Raw genomic sequence first — 17,043 nt, forward strand, 5'->3', positions numbered from 1 at the left:
CCATCAATAAACTGTTCATGTGTCACTTCTAAGCAATCGAACTCATTCACAAAGACTTCTGAATCTACATCCTCATTATCAGGCTCAGAATCTATTTGTTCCTCCCTTTCTTGAGAATCGCTTTTGTTGTAAAGTATTTTCACTGCAGCCAACTGAATTCCGTGAGCCATACATGATTTGTTGTTCGTATTAATAATTTTTGAAACTTTCTTCATTAATGCAGCCCCATCACTTATTACAGAAACAATATTGTTGAAATTAACGTTAAATCCATTTAATTTTATTTCTAACGATTCGGCACAGTTTTCAGCACACATAGATCCATATATGCGAATCAAACCGAGAATCCAAAATGCATGCAGAATAACGTTCATATAACGACGGTTTTTTAGCGATGTCCATTCGTCGCATGTTACACTGAATGTTACATGTCGCATGTTACACTATGCGAAGTTTGCAATCTGTTTTACTACCTCTTCTTGAATTTCTTGGACATATTCTTTGACATTTTAATTGAGTTTGATGACTTTGGAATATTTACATAACCATTTACAGACAAGTCTTTTCAAATCTTCGGATGTACAAAATTTTGAGAATGGAAATCCATCTGGTGGAGGCATACGAGATATTACAGCCGGAAGAGAGTCATCGTGCGTGTTCTTGAAAAAAGTAGTAATTTTTTGATGAGCTTCCATGGATGTAGTTGTACCAGCGTTACCTTCGATTGTTTCTTCTGCTTTTCGTTTCAATAAATTGATGTTATTTATGTCGCTGGAGGTGATTATGCAGTCCACTAGTACTCCCATCTACTGCTCTGATAGTTTTTGCGCACTGCATACAGACACCTGCGTCTCTTCCTTGTGTGCCATTGAAGTAATGCCATGGCAATTTTTATTCATCACTAAAAATAAAAATGTTTTTTTTATTTTACTTATCAGTTAAGCAAATTATTTTTATGGATAAAACAGAAACTTGTCCTAACGCAACTCGACCTAGATTTGGATTAGGAACCGCTGTATTCCGGGAATAACTATGAAAAGCATATTGTTACTTGTTGGGTAGTACGCAGTCTGGTCCCTTAGAAATAACAGAGTACAGGAAACGTATTTTTGGCATAGGAAGTCTTTCGATTACTCATTTCGATGTAACGCTGAAAATTTTGTAACGAAATACCGGTAAAAGTAAAGAATTACTGGTAATTTTATCGAGGCGTGTTTTCCACCATTTACCGTTTAACCTGTAAACCAGTTACCGGTAATTTCGGTAATGCAATCCCTAGTTGTGTTAAACCACAACATGTCACCTTTTAAGTAGAAGTAATTTTCTAGGAGGTGAACAAGCGAGGGGATACTGACGAGTCAAAGGCAGCTTCCAGGTCGATGTAAGTGACGGCAAGCTCTGCTTTAGCTTCTAGGTCGTTATTACTGCTCTTTATATTATTTCTTCCTGATTGGAGGTTACTGTTGTCGAGGAACTCTCTGACTGTCCTACAGGTGTTCAGGATTACGACTTTCTGGAGTTCCTTGTAGGTGTCCGCTGGGAGACCTATTGCTGCTAGGCTGCTGTGTAGGCACCATTCCTGTGGTTGACACGATGATCGGGATGGTCGTTACTTGTTGCATACGCCACATCTCTTTGATCTCCTGTCTTAGGTTCGTGTACTTCCTGATTTTTCCCCATGGGTTTTCTGAAGGTGTCCAGTGTTGGGTACCGCTATGTCAATCAGATAGGTAGCCTTTTCCTTCTTGTCCACAAGGGTTATGTTCGGTCTGTTGTACGGGATTGTCCTATCCGTTATTATGGCGGGGTCCCAGTACAGCTTGTGGGTTCGGGTCTCTAGTACTGCCTGTGGTTCGTACTTGTAGTATGATACACTTTCTTCGACCAACTGGTATTTCTTTGCTAGCTTCTGATGTATTATCGTGGCTACCTGGTCACGTCTATGAGTATACTCAGTCTAGGTGATCACTTTGCACCCCGCAGTGATGTGTTGGATCGTTTCTGAGGCAAAGTGGCATCGGACACTCCGGGCTCCTTGGCGATGTATTTTCTATAATGTTCTTATTTATGCTCCAGCATGACTACCAGGTCAGTGGAGTTTCCAATAAACCAATCCAATACAAATGTTAATCGTATTTTGTAGTCACGGGATTGAATCCCGGTCCGCTCAAAGAGCATGTGCTACTGCACTCGCGCTCTTGATCATTCGGCTACGCCAGGCCAATAGTTCCTGGTGTTGATTATCTGGTCTTGGGCGGCGAACATGAATGCTTCAGTCTCGGGGAAGAGCGTCCCGCTCGTGAGCCATGCATTGGAAGCAATTTTATCTATGTGATCTTTATGGAGATCATTGTAGTGTCTGCCCTGGAGTGTCTTCTCTGCCCATCTTTCTTAGCTTCGTTTGTGCCTCTGGTTGGGAGATGACTCCTCGCTTAGGTTGAGTGGGGTATATCGCCTGTCCTGCTGTGAGTTTCTGGAAGTAATCTTTCAGGTTAGCAATCGCTGTCTTCTGTTGGTCAATTAGGTCTATCAGGCTCCTTCTTTTCGGGCAATTTGTCAGTCTCTCTCTCTCTCTCTCTCTCTCTCTCTCTCTCTCTCTCTCTCTCTACGGCTGATTTCAGGTGCTGTTGGCGGCTCTTGGTCATCATTGTCATTTTCTTTCTCATGATATTCTCCAGCTCGGTGTTAGTCCGATCTATGACCCCGAAGGAGTATGTTAGCACTGGGACTGCATACGTGTTTATGGCTTTAGCTGTGTTCCCCCCCCCCCCCGTTCAGCTTTGCTTTCAGCAGGCTTCTGAGTATCTGATGGCAATTTTCTGTCAGGCAGGCCTCAATTTCCTTGTGCTGTAACTGCTGAGCCTGCGTCATCCCCCGGAATTTGTAAGCCTCTCCATCTGCCGTGGCTTCGATCATTTTACCAGTCTGCAGCTGGTAGTTTCGGTTGATTAATTTTCCCTGGTGCAATCGATGGGTCTTGCATTTGTCTAGACCAAATTCCATTCTAATATCATTGCTGAATTCTTCGGTGATCTGGAGTAGCTGCTTCTCGGTTCCCGCGTAGAGCTTGATGTCATCCATGTACATCAGATGAGTGAGGGTGTACAGGTTCTTTCTTCGTTCTTTGAGATTATATCTATACTTGCTGCCGTTAAGCATGATGGATAGTGGGTTGAGTGCTAGACAGAACCACAATGGGCTCAGGACATCTCCCTGAAAGATTCCTCACTTGATGGGGATTGGCCTGGTTGTGAGGTTTCAACCTTAATGGTGGTATTCCATTTCGCTATCGTTTCTCCTAGGAAGTTTGTCACAATAGGATTGACTTTGTAGATGTTAAGTGCCTCTATTAGTCAGCTATGAAGCATGGAGTCGAAGGCCTTGCGGTAATCGATGTAGGCTGTGCACATGTTGCGGCGCTTCTTGTAGACTTGCTCCATAACCGTGGCATCTATGGTTAATTGCTCCTTGCATCGTTTGCTCAGCCGCTTGCATCCTTTCTGCTGATCGGGCATTATGTTCTGGCTCTCCAAGTGGTCTGATATCTTCCTGGTAATGCAGTTGTCAGGATCTTGTAGATTGTTGGGAGGCAAGTGATTGGCCTATATTTCGCCGGGTATCTTGTATCTTCGTCTGTAGGCTTCAGATATGTGATTCCTTGAGTGAGAAACTTCGGGATTGTCTCTGGGTGCCTTATCATTCAGGTGAACTGCTCTGCCAGGTGCTTGTGTGTGCAAGTGAGCTTATTGTACCAGTAGTTGTGGACTTCATCTATTCCTGGAGTTCGCCATTTGTGCGAGTTCTTGATCGTCTGTTTTACTCCTTCTTCCGGAGTCTTCCACTCTCTCATTCCTTGTACGTCCTTGGTCTTCTTGCGTTCTAGTTCTAGCCAGGAGGCTCGGCTGTTATGTCTTATTATTATTGCTCTTATATTATTTCTCCATGGTTGGGGGATTCCACGCCGTGATGGGTACTGAAACCAAGTACACAGGGAGGTTGTAATGTCTCTTGTTACTGTTGGTCGAGGAACTCTCTGTTGCTGTTCAGGATTGCGACTTTCTGGAGTTCCTTGTAGGTGTTCTATGGGAGACCTATTGCTGCTAGGCTGCTATGTAGTGCGTTTGGCACGATATCGGTGGTCGACACGATGATCGGGATGGTCGTTACTTCCTGCATGTTCCACATCTCCTTGACCTCATGTCAGTGTACTTCCTAATTTTTTTTCCTTATGGGTTTTCTGGACATTGCTAGTGTTGGGCACCGCTATGTCAATCAGGTAGGTAGCCTTTTCCATCTTATCCACAAGGGTTATGTCCGGTCTGTTGTGCGGGATAGTCTTATCCGTTGTTAAGGCGCGGTCCTAGTACAGCTTGTAGGTTGGAGTCTCTAGTACTGCCTGGGTTTCGTACTTGTAGTATGGTACACCTTCTTTGGTCAACTAGTATTTTCTCGCTAGCTTCTGATGTATTATCCTTACTACCTGATCGTGTCCGTGAGCGTACTCAGTCTGAGTGATCACCTTGCACCACGCGGTGATGTGTTGGATCGTTTCTGAGGCTAGGTGGCATCGTCGACGTGTCATCTGACATTCCGGGCTCCTTTGCCGCGTATTTTCTATAGTTTCTGGTGTTGATTATCTGGTCTTGAATGACCAGCATTAATCCTGCAGTCTTGGAGAAGAGCATCCCGCTTTGCATTGGAAGCAATGTTATCGATGTGACCTTGTTGGAGGTCACTGCAGTGCCTGCCACGGAGTGTCTTGTTTGCTCATCTTTCTAGCTTCGTTTCTTGTGCCGTCTGGGCGGAAGGGGGCTCCTCGTTTGGAGTGGTGCTGTGTTGTTCTAAAAGTAATCCTTCAGATCAACTATCTCTGTTTTCTGTTGGTCTATCAGGCGCCTTCCTCCCTCTTTCCGAACGATTGTTAGTTCTCCTCTGCTGACTTCGGGTGGCGTTGGCGGCTTTTGGTCATCATCGTCCTTGTCTTTAGTATGATGTCCTCTAGCTCGGTGTTATTCCAGTCTATGACCCCAAAGGAGTATCTTAGTACTAGAGCTGCATAGGTGTTTATGGCTTTAACTGTGTTCCCTCCGTTCAATTTTGCTTTCTGCATGCTTCTGAGTCTCTGATGATATTTTTCGGTCAGGCACTTCCTGATTTTCTTGTGCTCTAACTGCTGAGCCAGCATCATCCCTAGGTATTTGTAGGTCTCTCCTTCTGTCATAGCTTCGATCTCTTTACCAGTCAGCAGCTGGTAGTTTCGGCCGACTAATTTTTCCTGGTGCAGTGTGCAGGTCCTGCATTTGTCCAGACCAAATTCCATCCTGATGTCCTTGCTGAATTCTTCGGTGATCCGTAGTAGTTGCTGGAGTTGCTTGTTGGTTGCCGCGTAGAGCTTTGTTATCCATGTATATCTAATGGGTGAGGGTGTACAGGTTCTTTCTTCCTTCTTTGAGGTTATATCTATACTTTCTGCCATTAAGCATGGTGGAAAGCGGGTTGAGTGCTGGAGAGAACCACAGTAGGCTCAGAGCATCTCCCTGAAAGATTCCTTTTTAATGGGGATTGGTCTAGTTGTGATGTTCTCGACCTTAATGGTGGTACTGCATTTCGCCCTTGTTCCTCCTAGGAAGTTTGTCACTATTGGATTGACCTTGTAGATCTTCAGGATATCTATTAGCCAGCTATGAGGTATCGAGTAGAAGGCCTTGCGGTAATCTATGTAGGCCGTGTATAGGTTGCGGTGCTTCTTTTAGGCTTGCTCCATAACTGCGGCATTATTGTTATTGTCAAGAAATTGCCATCCCATCACTGTGCTAATCACCGGCACGGTGTGTGAACCTCCATAAGAAGCTATCAGCAATAGGCCTCTCAGAGACACATACATGGAACTCCAGAAAATAACAGTTCTAAACACCTGGACAGTAAGAGATTTTCTCGACTAACAGCAATAACAATATAATAATATTAAACGGACACACCCCATGCACTTGGTACTTGTAGCCGTCACGGGACGGAAAAATATCCCATAAAAAAAAAAAGGAGTTCTGATAATAATGGCATGACCGCCATCAGTTTTACAAATATGGTGTTCCGCAATCCTGCAAATCTGCTTCAATAATGTAAATACGACTATTTCGAATGAATACAGTTGAGGCACTCTTAAGAACAGGTTTTTAAAAATTGTTGATTTAACGAAGTATAGCAACTTACACGCTTGAATTTATTAGTATTAGTAACGGCCGCATGGTGCAAGAAAGCCTATGCTGCACAAGCTTATGCTGCACAAGCCAAAAAAAAAAAAAAAAAATTTTACACTTGATATTTGAAAATAGTGTCACAAATTGATACTTCGAAATTCTATCACAAAAATAAGAATTCGCTTCACTTCAACATAACGCCGGAACATTCTTTAATAAATCTTTAATTAATAATGTTTTACAGTGTGTAAAAGTTGTTTACACACATTTTGTCGAAATTTAACGTAAATGTTTTTCGTCACTGAAATAAAAGAGATTGGGAAATTATGTACAGTACTGTTTAAAAATACGAAGTTAATTTAAAATTTTCAGTGAGTGAAATGCTGAAAAGAACCCACGAACGCTGATTGTGTGAATGTGAAGCAAAGAAGATTAGTTTGAGAGAGAAAAGAAACAAAGTGATTCCTATTAATTTTATTGGCTACTCTGCGGTAATCGTCTAGGTTTCTTGCTTTTTGAAATACAATAATGTACTGGTTTTTTACGTCATTCATTTTGTTTATCGAAGCTGTACCGGTGAAATACCGCCACTTTGCTTATTGGAGGCTTGAAGTGGTGAAACCCATGTTTAGTCTAAGTATAATAGGTTTTGATACCTTTCGTGTTTGGGGTTTTCATAAAAAAAAAAACCAAAAAAAATCAGCAGATTTAGAGGAGGGGAAAGGAATAATTGTTCCCTTCTGAAATTAATCCAAAAGTGTGTTCTTTCATTATTATGTCTGCTTCTGAAAACAGAACAGTTTTCCTGTACCTTTAATTACCTCCCACACAAAAATAACGAAGGCTGGATCTGCCTTCCGCGAAAGGTTGTCCCGGAATTTAGTTAAACTCCGGGCGATCCTGGTTTAAATGTGCTTTCTAATAAATACAAAGATCCAAACCTGATCGTTGTTTAGTTTCAATCAATGTCAAGAGATGGCGCCACACTACTCGTATGTACTGTAACCGTCCAAAAGACATTTCTTGGCTAAATGCCTGAGAGTATGAATGAATTTATTTTATGCATGGGTAGTGCACAAACATCATTTCTACTACCAAGGTAGTTTTTAATGTATCGTTTGATTATATCTCATAGTGACAAATGGGCCTGGAGTACTGGGGTCCATAGTTTAACAGATATTTATTTAAAGTATACCCAGTAAAATAAAATAAAATAAAATAAAATATAAAATATAATAAAATAAAATAAAATAAAATAAAATAAAATATAATATAAAATAAAATAAAATATTTCCAAATAAAATAAAATAAAATAAAATATATTTTATTTTATTTTATTTTACTGGGTATACTTTAAATAAATATCTGTTATTATATCTCATATTGCGAATATCTTCACAACGAGTCGCCTTGGTATTGCACTATTTGGAATAAGTAACGCTTCACCAGTGGAGAACACTAATGTTACTTATTCTCGGCGGATACCACCACCTAAACGGCACCTTTTCGAAACTTATTGGCTTCTCATCGGTGGAAGGGTAGGGTAGGTACCCTGTTGTTGCAACAGTGACCCCTTATAAATGCATAAATAAATGCATTTACCCATGCGTAAATAAATTCCTCCATACTCTTAGGCATTCAGCAAAGAAATATCTTTCTCTCGTATTGTTTAGTTACACTTGGTAACCGGGCCGTCTGGTTTATGGTGATATTTGCGGAGAATAAGTAAGAGTAGTCTTCTCCATTACCTTATTCAAGGTAATGCAATATCATGGCAATTCGTTGTGAAGGTATTCACAATATGAGATATAATCAAACGATGCATTAAAAGCTACCTTGGTATTAGAAATGATTTTTTTTTTTTTTTTTGTAGTTGTTGGCGCATAGGCTTCTGTGGCCATAATGCACCTCCCAAGGTTTTTTGCAGTACTTTGATCCAAGCCCGAGGCGGGAATCGAACCCGCGACCTTTGGGTTGCCAGGCAGGCACTTTACCCACCCGGCTAGCCCGGTCGGCCTAGAAATGATATGCTGCATTACCCATGCATAAATAAATTCCTCCTTACTGTAAAGATCTTTAACCCAAGTTCAGTCGAACCTCTGGGTTACATAAATACTGTACTTTAGAAGTTTTGCAATTTGTTTTCTTCTTTTATTTAATTTCCCTTAGAAAAACTAATATATTTGATAAACACTGTGATGACAGGAGATGTTTTAAACCTTCAGCTCCATTCCAAGATCTTCATATTGACTTAGTAGTAGTTGAGACATATGATGCAAGAAAGGAAACTTATGTAGCATCAGACAAAAAAAAAAAAAAAAAAACCATTTCACACATCCATTCCTTCTAAAAGTTTTTCTAATTCTTCCAATTAATTTAAGCTATCAATTTCCATAAATCAGCTACCCGCTGGCAAAAAGCACATTTCCGCACATCTATTCTACAACTATCTTTCCTCAGTTTTAATTTATGTCCCTTCAGGTTCACAATCTGAGCAAGAGGAAGAATCTCATAAGAATTGAGTTTGTTAACCCCATTCAAGGCCATATACACCTCAATCAGATCACCACGCAGGTGCCTATTTTTTAGACGCTGTAATTTGCAGAAATAAAGCCTTTCTTGGTAAGAGGACCCCCTTCGTTCCCTTCACCAATCTTGTTGCCCTTCTCTGTATTCGCTAAAGCAACTCTGCATCCTCTCTAAAATGAGGCGTCCAGACCTGTACGCTGTAGGGTGTGACCTGACCGTGGCTTTATAGAAAGGAATAATCACCTCTTTTTCCCGACTAGCAAAATTCATGTATATCATTGACAATACCCCATAACCTGTTCTGGCACCCTGTCTGCACTGCTCAGAAAACTTCATATCTGACCCCCATACCTGAAAATGAAAAAGACTCCAGGTCTTTTTCATTTTCTACCACCCTAAGTGTAGTACCACACAGTTGATACTTTTTCTGGTGTCGCTGCTGACCATATGCAGTACTTTGCATTTGTCAATGTTAAACTTCAGGTTCCACTTCTTAGCCCATCTGCCCAACGTTTTTAGATCGTGTTGCAGTAGCACACCCTCATTACTCTCTGTAACAACCCTACCAATCTTTGTATCGTCTGCAAACTTGGACATTAAGCCTGATATACCTTCATCAATATCATTGATTAATATACGAAACAACAGTGTGCCCCAACACCGAACCCTGAGGGACTCCACTAATAACATTAGTCCAAGAAGAGCAACGTACATTCATTACCACTCTGTCTTCTCTCACGCAACCATCCCTTTATCCATAGCAGCATCTTGCCCTTAATGCCATACCTCTCCAATTTGTACAGCAGTCTGCCATGTGTAACATCATAGTATACAACCAAATTGGTCAAACAAGACTTCCCTTTAACAAATCCATGCTGTGTCTGAAGTATAACGGCAGGCTTGTCTAGTTGATCCTGCAATGCATCTTTAACCAGTGCCTCCATTATTTCCCCGAAACACAAGTTAAACTAACTGGTCTGTAATTACTCGTGTCACCTTTTGAAGCCCCTTTGTGAATTGGTGATACATTTGCACAACTCCAGTCCATGGGGACCTCCCCTGAGTCCAAGAAAGCTCTCATAATTATGGCTAAGGGTTTTCTTACTTCCCTTGTTGCCTCCTTTAATATAATTGGATAGATCCCATCCACCTCAGTTGTCTTTCTTGTGTTTTAACTTCAACAATTTCTCCTCCATTTTGCTCTCAATTATTACAAAATCATTAAGCTCCCTGTTAGAGTTTAATAAGCTTCTGTCCTCCACTTCCTTATAGAATTCCTCCTGTGTGAATGTAGATGCAAAATACTCATTCACTTTGTCAGCTGTTTATTAGCCTTACAATCGATTGCCAAAAATGAATATCTTCCATACGATCAACCTTTCAGTTTATACATACAGGGTATTTCAAAAATATTTGCAAAAAATCCTAAGGATTTATTAGGTTAAAAATATGGAAAATAAAATCATATAAACACGTGTCCGATCCCGAACAGTGCTATGGCTATTTGAATTTTAAAAACATAACCGAGCTAACAAAACAATTCAGTTAATAAAGTAATTGAATTAGCAGCGGGAAGTGATGCAAGATAGCAAGCTTATACACCATTAGTCAAAAAAAAAAAAAAAAAAAACACTTCTTCCCATTTCACCAATCTGTTCTCTCCAAAAGTTTGTCTAGTTCTTCCTTTGATTTATTTAAACTGTCAACTTACAAACAACAAATGGAAGTTTGTTCCAACTACCAACCACCCACTGTCTAAAGCTTCTGCACCTTCCGCACATCTGTTCTACAACCTCAATTTGAATTTGTGCATGAGGACCACACAAATGAGGGATCATGTGTGTGTGGTCGTAGCAAGATTTCCGTCAGAATTGGAATATATTGGATATTTAATATTGGATTATGCTGGATTACATTGGATATACTATTGGATTATGCTGATATTTCGCTTATTCGATATCCAGCAGCAGTTTTCATAATATGCAGATTTATATTTCAGCTGCTATAATAGAGAAATTATAGAATGGCGTACTAGTTGTTGAAGCGTTTTGGGTACGTCAGCGACTTAGACCATACATTATATTCAGCTATTATAGCAGTTTTTTTGTTTTTTTATAATGATTTCTAGTTGATCTGGTACAAGTGTTTACTTAGATTTCATCTGTTTCATACATGGAGGATATTGTAGGGAGTGCCAGAATACTGAATATCAGACATATCTTCCTTTGTAAAAATAAAGCTGGCGACCACGTTTATGTTGTTTGCAACATGGCTGCCAACTCGAAACTCTAGTTAATGAAACTTTGCCCTATATTTTGAAATGAAAAATTTACCTGAAAGGTAAATTTCACGACCTAAAAGAAAAAAAGCTTTTAAAGTTTTCATGATTCTAAACATTATGAAAAGTGATTGTCAGTATAATGAAGTTTCTTACGGCTTCACCTTTTTATAAGAATTAAATCCACATAGTATTAATAGTAGCAAATGATGTAAGAAAGCAAACTTATAAAGCATTACAATAAAAAAAAAATAATAATAAATAAATAAATAAAATAAAATAACCAACCTACACACTTCACCTATCCATACCCTCTAAGATCTCTTCGCAGGTGCCTAGTCTCCGGACGCTGCAATTTGCAAAACTGAAGTTTTTCTTGGTAAGAGCACCCCTTTGCTCCCCTCACCAATATCGTTGCCCTTCTCTATACTCATTCCAGCAGCTCTACAGACTTCCTAAAATGAGGCCTCCAGACCTTAATGCAGTACTCTGTGTGGCCTGATCATTGCCTTATACAAGGGGATAATCACCTCCTTTTTCATTCTAGTAAAATTCTGGTATATCATTTTAAAACCTCCAGAGTTATCTTGGCAAGCATGTCTGCATTGCTCAGAGAACTTGTTATCTGACTGCACAATTACCGTCTTTTTCCTTTCTACCGCGAGTGTAGTACCACAAACTTGGTACGTTAATCTGGGATTACTGCTACCCAATATGCATTAGCTGGTATTTGTCAATGCTGAACTTCAGCTAGCATTTCTCAGCCCCATTCCGGCTAATTTTTTTGGTCTTATTGCAATAGTTTACCCGGTACACTTTCGTTAACCACCCTGCCAACCTTAATATCATCTGCAAACTCAGACATTAAGTCTGATAGGTCTTCACCGATATCATTAATAAATATACGAGAAAACAACAATGGATCCAACTGGGAACCCTGATGAACTCTGCTAATAACTTTAATCCGTGAAGAGCATTGTCATTAATAATAACCTCCACCATCCCTTTATCCATGGAAGGAGATATTTCGGAGTACAATATACAGGATGTAAGAACGTGGATGTTGTTCAGTGAATTGGAACAGATAGAACTAAGAGATGATATTCGACACGGAAACCGAACTGAAAAGTAAAAGCTGGGAAGACCCAAGAAAAGGTACAAAGATACAAATGAAGAGGAAGAATTAAGGGCGCAACGAATGCTACATTTAATTCATGAATAATAAGAAGAGTTAATTATCAAAATATACATTTGATATACTTTTGAGTAAAAGGGAATGAGGTGAGCACTAATGTGTACTGAATGTTTTTGTCTTAATCCTTACAGAAGTTCTCTATTCTTTTAGGACAGCGCATAGTTGCATACGAATGCCAAATTCAGTGGGGAAAAAAGCGGATGGGGGTTGCTGAAGAAGCTGCTTGTTGATGCTTAAAATGGGACGGGAATTGTCTACTGAGAAATACATCATATTACCAAAAGTATACTGACACCCCTGGGAATTTGGGAAAAAGAAACATACCTGCCATTCACTTGTCAGGAACTCGTAGATATAAAATGTAGCTATTTCATGCCAGAAGTAAACAGGTCAGCGAAATACAATAGATGGGGCTAGTTATTGAGCTTAGCGACTTCCAACGAGGAGTCATCACGTTAAAAGTTTGCGCCATTACAGTAGTTAACATTCATTACAGTAAAATGCAACTCCCAAGATCAACGCTTTGGATTAATATGAATGCTGGCCACATTTATTGACCTTATATGAGGTTACGAAGCAGTCTAACAGTAAATAGTTCTACTATTATTGGACATTCAGACGCGTCGAGTAAAGGTGATATTTTGGTGTGACATAGCTTCCAGAAGACTTGCTGGACTTTCCATCATTTGAATTACGATGAAAGCTGCAAGATACTGCATTTTGAAACAAATGCTAAAAGTATAGAATGTGGTCAGTAATCTCTCTTCCGGATAAACTCAATGCTTTCGCACTGTGCGGGATGGACACCTTTCCGTCTTCCAGCGTTCTATACGAGTTATTTGTCAATATTTTCCGTAAAAGTGAATTGGAAGAAGCGGTGTGCACTAATATCCCCTTCTCCCTCAGCAACCATAACTGAATTCCATGTGATTTCTTCCTGGGGACAAGCAAAAGAAACGTATGTTTCAAAAAAACAATCTAAGAAACGAACGTGAATGGAATAGAAAGAAAGGGTAACCATATGCTTAAAATATTGAGAGGGGCACAATTTCGATTGAGGAAGGTGTTGAAAGTGCTGAAGTGTTTGTGGAGATTGGAGTCAGTGGCTGAAACAATAAATACTTTGATATTGAGAGTTTGTTTTGTTAAATAAAAGATTTGTAAGCATTTCAAAATAGGGTTTGATATATCGTATAGTCTGTGTACTACTTGCAACAGAACAATTTGAAATCATTAAAATAACTTCCATCATAGGGTGATGCGCAGACCACATGGAGGTTAAACACGCTCTAAAGGTGTTGGACGATTTCTAACGATTGATTCGAATATAAATTCGAATATTTTTTGTCATATATTTTCTTCTTGTATGTTTTTACATTACATAAACCCAATTTTTTAATTTAATATCGTAATGGGCGAGTCTGTGAACAGACTCGCCCATGATTTTTGGGATTGCTTTATTTTGTGGTTATAAATGATCAAATAATAAATTTGTATTTCTCTCTCTTTATCAGTGACTGTAACTTTTCGCAGTAATTTCCGTTTCGTTAATTGAACTAGGGTTCGTAAAGAAGGTCAGTTGATATGCCAACTTATAAGTGTATTCCAACGGACGATGCAGTTCCATTTATAATTGAGCCGGAGGTTGTGTACGTAAGATGAAAACTATTTGCAGTTGCATGTTGTAGCGAATAAAAATTCCAATCTGGTTACTCAGAATCCACAGAAACGCACCTATAAAATACCTCCGCTCGCTAGGGCGCACATAGAGCTCGTGTCTCAATGACATTGACGGTCGACATACTTTCGCTGCACTGGCTAAACATTGTGCTAAGGCTCGAGGTACGGACTACATTTGCTGAACAAACAAAGCGACTAATTTCGGTACAAAGCTGCGGCGAAGTGATTTAGCGGAGAAAAACTGCGGTCTCTTGTTTCAGAATTGCAATTAGAGGTCTAATTAGATCTCATTCACTTATTTGGGTACCGGGCTTAAGACACTGCTGAAGGGGAAGTGATTAATGAGGTGCTGTTGCAGAGGATTCTCTTCGAGAAAATGTGAGGTTTCTGCAGTACGTTACTCATTTCTTTATTTTTTATGCATATTTCAAGTTGTCAGCAAATAATAAGTTGAAGTCATAGCTGGAAAAAGACACAGAGAGAAATGTGGGGCAGAGAGAGAGAGGGAGAGAGGAATGGGGTGAGAAATCTATGAATTGATTATTATTATATTATTATTATCATTAATATTTTGGTCAATATTTTGACACTGAAATTGAAGAATTTTATGTTTTTTTTTTTTTTTTTTGACATTTATATGCACATTTACAAATGTGCACTGCAGTGCTGGATTGCAATCTCCAGCTGGGGTAAGATTTCATACGCTGGCACTCCTAAGTGTCGGATTCTCCACCTGTGTGTGGGGTACTACCCCTCATCTGCATACCCTACTTGGGGTAGGATCTTCTTGCTGGCCCTCCCCTAGTGTGCAGGGTGATACTTCTTTCCTATGCATGAGTAGGAACAGCCCATCTAGCAAATCCTCAAAGGGTAACATTCTTCCGACACCTTCGGGTGTAGGATTACATAGGGTGCTACTGACATCAGGTGTTACTGACACCCTCGAGTGTACGATTACCACTCACCTGTATACCGTAAATCGGGTCAGGCGCCTCTGACATCTTCGTGTGTGGGATGCCAACTGGCTCTCTTTGCAGGTTTCTCTACACTGCAAACTTTTATATTCCCTGGCCCAGGGGTGTCTGACGCTTCGTTCCTTCCCTACCTCCCTCATCTGGAGGACGTTTTCTTCCTTCGTCCTTCCATCTCCTCCCCGCTTTAACTCCCACTCTTTGACTATTACCTTTGTTTGCACTTTTTCTTTTTGAGTCCGTCCAGGAAGCTCAGTCGATCCTGGCGGAGACCAGTCAGAGCAGAGAATTACGGGCAGCCTGGCGCACCTCCTAGTGGTGGTGGCGGGCGGCAACTTTGTACGTTATAATTTAGACAGTAAACATACAAATCGAACATAAAATACGCATATACAGTATACGCAAATATTACGCATTAATATGGAAACAATAATAGAACGAATAACAGCCAATGCGAGCAAATCAAGCACACACACATATAATACAGTGACTCAAGCAAATGGCATATAAATATAGTCATGTAAATGCATACAAACAAATAAATTAATTCTCCTGAGCAGAGGAGAATTTGTAGGACTGAACGGAGGCGGGGGGGAGGTTGAAGGGGATAATCAGGAAACTGCTACAGCTGTACGTGATAGTATATGCCCTGTATCTTCTGAGATCTGCACGATTTCTCATCACAGAACTTGTGGGGATCCATATTCAGGGTGTTGCATGTTTGGAGGGTGTTAACCAGAAAAAAACTTTTAAGCATGGTTAAATTCTGTAATAAAGTTCTTAGTGGAATCCACGCGTCATTGCAAAGGACGCAAGACAGCCTAGGGCCCGCAACAAGATTATGGACATTTGTGGCGTCAAGATGATCGGGGAGCAGCTGACATAAATTGCGTAGATTTCCTGCCTTGGGCAACTAATTCCAATGGGTACAACTAAGGTTTATATGCATTATTGATCTCGAGATGGTGAAAGGATTACCTTACCGTTAACACGCTTCAACCACCTTAAAATCCAGTACTCGATACCCATGAATTTTTCGATGTTAGCGAGAGAAGCAATGCACCAGATACGATGCAAACGATGGACGAATTAATCTATGGATTACATGAAGTGTATTTCAATAAGTTCGTTTCACAATTATGAAAATTAATGTTGTGAAACCTATCTGCGACATATTCATGATGATATTTCAGTAAATCATGAGTTTAGTGCAGTGGTTTTCAAATTTTTTTTAATAACGGCACCCCTAAGTAATTTATTTTATTTTGCGGCACCCCTATTCAATTTTCTGCCTGTTAGATCCGATTCTCTCTCTGTATATACGTATATATATATATATATAAATATATATGTCATATAATATTTATTACAATAATATAATTATAAAAATTACATTTCATAATACAAATTATATATATACAGTTATATAATTTTATTCTTTATGTAGAAGTACTAAGTAAACATCAATTATAGATCACCATAAAATTAAAAAGATACTGTACACCTTTTTATAATGAAATAAACATATAAATCAAAAAATAATGATAAGCTTAAGTAACTTAAACCCAAATTACGTGATACCCCTGGAATGTTGTTGCGGCACACTAAGGTGCCGCGGCACCCCGGTTGAAAACCACTGGAGTTTAGTGGCTCACTGGATTTGTTGTTCTTACCTGTAATATTTCCCCCCTAATTTTCCCAAGGATCTTTATTCGCGCATCGAGAAAAACCCACCTGGGAACAACACTAATGTCATACGTAACGGGGAATTTACTTGCTCGAATCATTACACGCTTGCTCTGACGCAAAGGAAACTTCTGAGATAACCCCGTATCTGAGAGAGAGCTGTTTAACTTCATTCTAGTTATGGTCAATGACTCTGTCTGCTTTCGTTGAGTTATTGACTAGAAAAATGGAAATTCTTCTCTCCACGCTCCCATTACTCACTAATGTGGTTGCTTGATTACACGAAGATAAAATCTATGATCAAAGAATGCGGTGATGTTGGAGGGTGGGGAGGTAATATTTACTTTCTGATGCTGCATAAGCCAAACCAATAACGCGATTGCCTTTTCACTACGAAGTTCGCACCTTGCTTCATATTTGATACGAAACCACCGAAAGCGAACTGCCTGAGGAGTTTCTCGGCCTTTTGGCTAAGATCAAAGTACCTTAGGAGTTGTGCATCGAGAG

Source organism: Mastigoproctus giganteus, chromosome 9 (assembly GCF_048544385.1).
Source record: "Mastigoproctus giganteus isolate SK-2022 chromosome 9, ASM4854438v1, whole genome shotgun sequence".
NCBI lineage: Eukaryota > Metazoa > Arthropoda > Arachnida > Uropygi > Thelyphonidae > Mastigoproctus > Mastigoproctus giganteus.